The 9,137-nt window shown below is 31.4% G+C and overlaps 1 protein-coding gene across 1 annotated transcript in view; it reads right to left on the reverse strand.

Moving 5' to 3' along the window:
- LOC144971598 (vascular endothelial growth factor receptor kdr-like) overlaps nt 1-9,137 on the reverse strand; it is a gene marked incomplete in the record, with an annotated part of 140,027 nt that overhangs the window by 2,637 nt on the left and 128,253 nt on the right.

The following is a 9,137-nucleotide window of genomic DNA, read 5'->3' on the forward strand; positions in this document are numbered from 1 at the left end:
AAATGAAAAACCAAAAATGAAAAAAAACATTTCTTGAATCAACAAAAAATCCTGAAATGGGCAATACTTCCTGGATAAATGACACAAAATGATAAACAACATTTCATTGAATGCAACAAGACATCCTGAAATGGGCAATACTTCCTGGATAAATGACACAAAATGATAAAAAAATTTCATTGAATGCAACAAGACATCCTGAAATGGGCAATACTTCCTGGAAAAATGACAAAAAAATGATAACCAACATTTCATTGAATGCAACAAGACATCCTGAAATGGGCAATACTTGCCTGGATAAATGACACAAAATGATAAACAACATTTCATTGAATGCAACAAGACATCCTGAAATGGCCAATACTTGCCTGGATAAATGACACAAAATGATAAACATCATTTCATTGAATGCAACAAGACATCCTGAAATGACCAATACTTGCCTGGATACATGACACAAAATGATAAACAACATTTCATTGAATGCAACAAGACATCCTGAAATGACCAATACTTGCCTGGATAAATGACACAAAATGATAAACAACATTTCATTGAATGCAACAAGACATCCTGAAATGGGCAATACTTGCCTGGATAAATGACACAAAATGATAAACAACATTTCATTGAATGCAACAAGACATCCTGAAATGGGCAATACTTGCCTGGATAAATGACACAAAATGATAAACAACATTTCATTGAATGCAACAAGACATCCTGAAATGGGCAATACTATCATTAAAGTTTAAGAGAATATTTCACATTGTGCCCCACTGACTTTATCCAAAATATGGCAATAGATATCTGATTACAAGAAGTGAATGGCACTTTTTTTTCTCTGGAACACACCTTTTTAAAGTCAAAATACATCTTACACATACTAGAATGGCCATTATAAGATAAATTCATAGACAATAAAAAATGCTTTCCTATCGCAAAGTATTTCCACTATATTTAACAGACAATCGACTATATCACAACTGATTGGCCAAAGGGGTTACATATAAAAGAAAAGGCTTGATTGTAACTGATAACGAGACCAGCCACTCTTGCTAGTCAGGCAAGTGATCTAATGGAAATCCCAAATGCAACAAAGCAACTTTTAAATGTGATAGTGACTGAGATAATCAATAGATTTCAACTTACAAGAAGTGAATGAAATGTTATTTTCTTCAAATGGATGATTGAGACTTTTAGGCACAACAAGACTTCATGAACTTTAAATGCTTGTCTATCATAAGAAAAGAAAAGGTACTTTTTAATTCCTAAAACCTTTGCATCACAAATATCAGACTTGAACAACTCATTGTAATAAAACAGTCTAATGTACCAAATGCCAAAGAAAAGAAAAGGTACTTTTTAATTCCTAAAACCTTTGCATCACAAATATCAGACTTGAACAACTCATTGTAATAAAACAGTCTAATGTACCAAATGCCAGTCTTTTTTTTATATTGCTTACATTGTCTCCATAGTTGTAGGTTAACCATAGGGACCTGATGTTATATTCAGGACGAAACTGTTTAGTTTATCTAAATAATTCATTGTCAATGACAGGTGACCTTCAACTGTTAAATATTGAACACAGTTTGCCTGGTACAGCCTAACATTCTTCTGACTTCCTTTAACAAGTGTAAAGAGAGACTGTGTGCTGAATGCCTGTCCTAAGTCCATACTGTTGAACTGAACCCACACACCTAATTAGCTAATGTTGTGTGGCCAACGACAGCCGATAGATTAAACCATACATTTCAATGAATCAATCAATCATTGTTATTATTCATCTCATCTCATTCATATATTCCATCCCATCCTTCAAGACCAGAGTAAACCTACCTAGAGTGAAGAGCTCCCACAATAAAATGCCATATGACCATCTGAAAAAATAAAAAAGCAATGTTATTCACATCTATTAAAGGTAATCATATAAAGAGGTTTTACATCTAGGGAAAACATACACACACACACATACACATATATACACATACACACACACGCACACACATTTATTTTTTAAAAAGTTTAACAGATCCTCAGTCAGAAATTCCTCTCGGAAAGAGTAACAAAGTAGTATTACCATCCTTTTTGGGTAAAGTAAGCTATGACTAATACATAGACCTGTAAATGAGCTCTATAAAAATTGACTGAAACTCTTCGACAAACTGAAGATTCAATTATTTTTAAAAAAATAAGGGCATCATTGGAGAGGAGAGTGATAAATACAATACATTAAAATAGTGGGTGTTATTTCTTACTGGAAGTATGACTGCCATAATTTGATGTAGAAGGAATGCTAAATAAGCATGTCATTCATATAGGTAAAGATGACTTCATCAATATCATATTCCTGCCTCTGGAATTTTTTTGACATAGTCAGAAAAATAATCACCATTATCATCTTTAACTTCTAGCCATGACCTATTGAATTTATTCCTCACATCTTTATCGATGCTCGACAAGTCTGAATTGCAATCCACGAACAGCTAAGCCATTGTGAGAACATTAGAATAATGTAGCAATGAGCAAACTTGATTTTCAATCAGTAAATGACAGAGAAAAAAAAACAAATAAATATGACTTCTGGCCAATACACTGAATTATTAAGTAGAAGTGAATTATCAAGAAGAAACTTCGGCAGGCGTAGCGGAAAAATTCAAAGAATCGACATGAAGGTAAATCACCACAAAACAGCAAGCTCGCTTGGGCTTGAGCAAAACAATGCCAGAAAACGTCCTGATTTGCACGGGAATTAATTAAGCTACTTACCATTGTTCCTTATAATCAGGTACTCAATCAGTGAAGAAACGGTCAACCAGTTTGTTTACAACGTGAGGCAATCGAAATGTGCTTGTAGCAATCTATCCTCACTTTCGATTTGAAGGTGTCTACATAACATTCGCAATTTACTTTATCATACTTTTGAGACTCGCCAGGTAAATGTGGTCAATTTTGGCTAAGATGAAACAGTGAAATTTATCGCTCGGTGGCTCAGTTAAAATTGGCTACAGTTGGGATCACGACGGGTTTGGAAAGTGAAAAAATAATTTAATGAAGGATGTGTGAAAATACCCAGGGATGTGTTCAGACACGCTTTTTATAAAAAGCGTCGCTTAGTATTGGCAATATATACATCGTTAATATGAACGGTCCCCATGAGCTATGCGTAGCGCTGTGGAACACTCCTAATTACTTTACGGTCATTCGACTACGATTTGTGAATTCTTTCTTTTTTTATTTCTTTCTCTCTTTCTTTCCTTTTTTTTAAAAAAATATTTGAAATTGACAAATTGACTGATTTCAGTTAATTGACTGAGAATTTACAGGTCTAAATACAACATATTACAAATCACTTTCTACATCCTCTCATTACAGGGTACCTACATCTCTAATAGCGTCTAATAAAAAACCCATCCAAAAAAACAGACACAAAAAGAAAGATCGCTTGCTGCAATGAAACAAAGTGTTGGTTACATAGGTGAGTAATTTCACTGATGATATTCTCTACTGGGTAGTATAAATAAATAAAAACTTACACATCACTTTTGGTTGTGTAGATTCTGTGAGTAAAAGCCTCCAAGGCCATCCATTTGACAGGAACTTTTCCCTGAAAACCAAAAGAGAAAACAATTATTTCTTTTCCAAAGTTCTTACTGGCTGGTGGGTTTCATTTCCAGGACAAGTTGGGAGACGTCCCAAAAGTTACTTGGAGGCCATCTTTTATCTAAAAAACATTGGGTTTTTTTCTTAATCAAAAGTTTAACATGAAACACTGACATTGTGTGCACAATGAAACTTGGCTTGGAATGAATTATATTTTGTTCAACTGAGAGAAGAAAGACAATGAGTTGTGATAAATTAAGGAGACTACGTATAATGGATGTCCGAATTTCAATGTTACTCCAGCAAAATGCGTTTTGACAAAAACTGGAAAACAAACAAACTCAAAAACTTTGATATGACGTGAAGAAACTCTGAATAAAAGTGACTGAAAGAAATTATGATTGAGCATCAAATCTTTTTCATGATATTTAATATCACATGCCATGCTCCAAATGTCCTCCCCTGGATTAGAGTATAATGTCACTCAACACTAGAAATAATAAACCCACTCTGCAAATTGTGGGATTTCTAACATAGTTCTGACCAAAATTGCCATCATTTACACTGGGCACCTTTGAATGGTTCTAGCTAAAAACATACCAGGTCTGTAGCCAGAATGGAGTTGTCTCCCTTGGCTTTGTTCAATTATTTTTATCTATCTACAATGCAAAATGCAATTTTTTCTTGCGTCCAACAAATTCCTACAGTACACTGTTTACAGCACAGTAACACTTTTAATGCCGTTGTTTGTATAATCTATTTAAATAGCACTGAACAATAATATTTCCTTTATTCATCCCATAGGGGAAAATTGTCTCTAGGGTCTATTCCAAAGGAAGACTGGAATAACCCAGGCATCAGCTGCAGTGCAGTGCCGCAAATTGAGCTAGGGCGAGGTGACTTGCTCAAGGCCATACAGTGCAGCAGCGGGTGATCGAACTTGGTAGTGAAACAATAAATAATCTTCATACTTCTGATTTCAGAGATAAACTATGACTTGCTTCCTTTCAAATTTGGTACCATTTTAAGCACAAATAGAGAGAATATTAAAATTTGTGAAGGCAACATAAAAAAATTGGGACAGTTGGTACAAGTTTGATAATCTGACGCAAATTGTGGATATTTTTTTATCATTCTTGTAATGGAGATGAGTTCTGTGCTGATTTGAGAGACTTTCCATTATGATAATGAAACCAGAATAATCTGGATAGTTTAACTCATAAATAAGAGCACTTAGATTCGAAATGTTTACAAGTTTTATACACTTTTTCAAATGCTTAAGATTAAAAAGGCTTGAAGGTTACCGATTATCTACAGAATTCATAACAGGAATTTGGACCTCCCAAAATGGCACAATCCTGTTGACAAACTGACCTGTCCCTTCTTTTGATACTCGTCATGGTAAAGCTCCTTGGCCAGCCCAAAGTCACAAATCTTCACCACGTTATCAGCTGCCAACAGAACATTACGAGCTGCAAGATCTCGATGGATGTACTGGAAAAAGAGGAGAGAAATTTTATCTTTTGAAACTTTAAAAAAATTTATGATGGCATAGTTTAAATGATTATTTTAATACAACATTTGCATATGAAACAAAAAAATAGAATAATGATGATGATGACGACGTCGACGATGGTAATAATAATAATAATAATAATAATAATAATAATAATAATAATAATAATAATAATAATAATACTAATAACACTAATAATAATACTAATAATAATAATAATACCAATAATAATAATAATAATAATATATAATAATAATAGTAATAATAATAATAATAATATAATAATAATAATAATAATAATAATAATAATACCAATAATAATAATAATAATAATATATAATAATAATAATAATAATAATAGTAATAATAATAATAAATAATAATAATAATAATAATAATAATACAATAATAATAATAATAATAATATAATAATAATAATAATAATAATAATAATAATAATAATAATAATAATAATAATAATAATAATAATAATAAACAATAATAATAATAATAATAATAATAATAATAATAATAATAATAATAATAATAATAATAATAATAATAATAATAATAATAATAATACCAATAATAATAATAATAATAATAGTAATAATAATAATAATAATAATAATAATAATAATAATAATAATAATAATAATAATAATAATAATAATAATAATAATAATAATAATACCAATAATAATAATAATACCAATAATAATAATAATAATAATAATAATAATAATAATAATAATAATAATAATAATAATAATAATAATAATAATAATAATAATAATAATAATACCAATAATAATAATAATACCAATAATAATAATAATTTTTTTTTTTTTGTTTGTTGCTTTAGGTCTCTTCCAACACAATTGAGGTTATATGAGAGACCGCTGAAACAAAAAAACAAGCAATCTAACAAAAATAGTACAAATTTCAATCAAAATCATAACCCAAAGATATCATAAGCTAAATTATAAATAACCAAGAACAAACAGGCAGAGGATTTACAGGAAAAAAAATATCCCCTGTCAAAAATACAATCACAAACCAAAGAAGCAGGATAGGCTAGTAAAGAGAAGAAGAAACGACATCACTATCGGATCGTACACCCATGCGAACATCATAGGTATACGATTCAAGGGTGATGCTCCCATCCAACCACCCGCTATAATAATAATAATAATAATAATAATAATAATAATAATAATAATAATAATAATAATAATAATAATAATAATAATACCAATAATAATAATAATAATAATAATAATAATAATAATAATAATAATAATAATAATAATAATAATAATAATAATAATAATACCAATAATAATAATAATAATAATAATAATAATAATAATAATAATAACAAAGCTTTTATTGTCCTTGACACAATTTCTGACAGAAACAACGCTTTTAACTGCCAGGTACTCATTTTATACCTGAGTACAATGAGAGATTGTGAGTAAAGAGCCTTTTCCAAGGACTTAACTATGTGCCTAGCAAGGCTCAAACCCAGGACCTTCCGATCCAAAAGCGAGTGTCATACCACTAGAGCACAAAGCCGTGCAAATACACACACACATACATGGACATATAGTACAATGCATATTAACACATATAACAAAAAGCCTCCAAGAAAGATTGTAGGCAGATGTTAAAGGTGATTAATTGGAAGCTGATTGAATTTATAATTGCTTGCCACACTTGTACACAACACTAATACTTTTGCTGGATCTAAAAGACCCATCTACCCAATCACTGCCAGATGAACTGTAGGATTAGAGAGAAAAAAAATATCCCAAATGTACCCTGTACAAATTGATGTCTATTGACTTGTGAGGCAGGTGCTCTATCAACTGAGCTATGGCTCCCCGATTGAATAGAGAAGTGAAATGAAATCACTTGGATTCATCTACTTACAGTTTTTGAAGAGAGGTATTCCATCCCCCTGGCCACTTGAAAAGCCCAGCAATAGAGGTTCTTGGTACTCAGGGAGGGCTTCAGCCACTCAGCACTGTCCTGGGGGCTTTCAGCTTTGTTGACATAATATGGCTCCTTGCCCTTCACATCATTTTCTGTCTGATAATTCGGGGGCTGGACAGAGTCATCATCCATTGTGTCTTTGAATTGTGCCTTGTTTTTGGTGAGATAATTTTGAAGGTTTCCATAGTGACAGTATTCTACTATCACATTCAGTTCACCTATGAAATAAATATAATGAAGATTAGTTGAATATTAATGACTATGCTCAAAAGTATGGTGTTGCAATTTGTTAAAAATGTGAATTAAGTAAAGTATGAGAAATTTATGCATTTACCACACGCTACCTTTTCATAGCGTTTTGAGATTTTAACAAATGGTGCAAGTGAAATTCTCGTATTATTTATTTATTTATTTATCGAAGGTTAACAGCATACTTCACATGGCAAAAGGCAAACAGCAATTAAAACAGAAATTTTAAAGTCATGCTGTTTTAACTATTTTTGTTGTTGGCTTGTGAAGAGTTTTCAGTCCCAAAATGGTCAAGGTTAAACATTTTGATGTTTTATAAAAATATATATACAATGTTTTTAACAAAAAAAAAATGGAATACATTTTATTATTCCTTTTCTTCACATTTAAGAATTAAATGCTGTTTCTTGCAAGACATACCAAATCGAATATCTTTGGTAACAGCTCCCAACAGATTAACGATATTCAAATGTTGGCCCACGTGAATCAAAATCTTCAATTCTGACAACAGTGCCATCATTTGGTCCTTGTCAGTGCAATCTGGAATGACAAAAACGATTTGATTTAGAAAAGGCCAAGTGATTGTGACAATTCCATTGCAGGGGTGACAAGCCATTATGCCAGCAACACTAGATTAATAATTTAAACTAGTCAATCAGGATTATTATTTGTTCTTTTTACAAACACACCAAAACGAAATTAAAACCCCAAACCTTCAAGTCACATCAATTCATATGAATTTTAATATATAAATAATTCCTTAATCAATGATGATTCATAAAGTAAAGAGAAATTTATGATTCAAATGTTTGTTATGTAATCCAATAGAGACATACCATTCATGTCCTTTATAGACTTTCACATTCCTCTACTGGATAAAATATACACCCCCTCCTCCTCCTCCCCCCCCTTACCCCCGTATGTTTTTTTTCTTCAGAATTTTGCATCCCCCCCCCCCCCCCCCCCCCCCCCCCCCCCCCCCCCCCCCCTATTAAATTTCAGCTCAGGAAATGTTTTCAACTGAAATTCACCAAAAAGGGAAAACAAAATAAAACAAAACAAAACAAAAACAGTACATTTGATTGAAATTAAATTAGAAAATACCCAAAATGCGAATTCCACCCCCCTCCTTTCTATGGATTGGTCAAATTCTATTGAAGGTTGACTAAAGTGCGTATCTCCACCATCCCTTCTATTTGATACACTAGAGAAGTCATATTACTTGCGTAAACACCACGAAATTATCAAAGAATAAGATTTTTTAAAACCAAGAGGACCCTTTAAAAAAGACAAGATAATCCCAGAAAAAAGGGAGTAAATCATTTTTGTTAAAATGTTATTATTATGATTATCATTATTATTATTATTATTATTATTATTATTTCATTTATTATTCACTTATCTTTTTTTATTTATTTATATATGCTTTAAAATGTTGCTAATTGAAAACTATGGAATAAACAATGCTAAACTGTAACCAATTCTTCAATTTCATAAATTAGGCCCTTGATTAATCTGTAATAAATGCTCACCTTTGACATCTTGACTGCTACGACTGTGACATCCTCCCTTCCTTGATGCCGATTGCTTTCTGCTTTCATTACTCTACCAAAAGCTCCTTGACCCAGGACCATACCCAAAAGAAATAAAAAACAAAACATAAATAAGTGCTCTTTCTATCTTCATTTCAATGGATAGTATGCATGAGACCCAAGGGCTCTCAATTCTGCTTGCCGAAACAATCGTAAAGAACAGACAAACAGTATAA

The sequence above is a fragment of the Berghia stephanieae genome, chromosome 4, assembly GCF_034508935.2.
Source record: "Berghia stephanieae isolate SIO BIC M18660-M18661 chromosome 4, UCSD_Bste_1.3, whole genome shotgun sequence".
In the NCBI taxonomy this organism is placed as follows: Eukaryota; Metazoa; Mollusca; class Gastropoda; order Nudibranchia; family Aeolidiidae; genus Berghia; species Berghia stephanieae.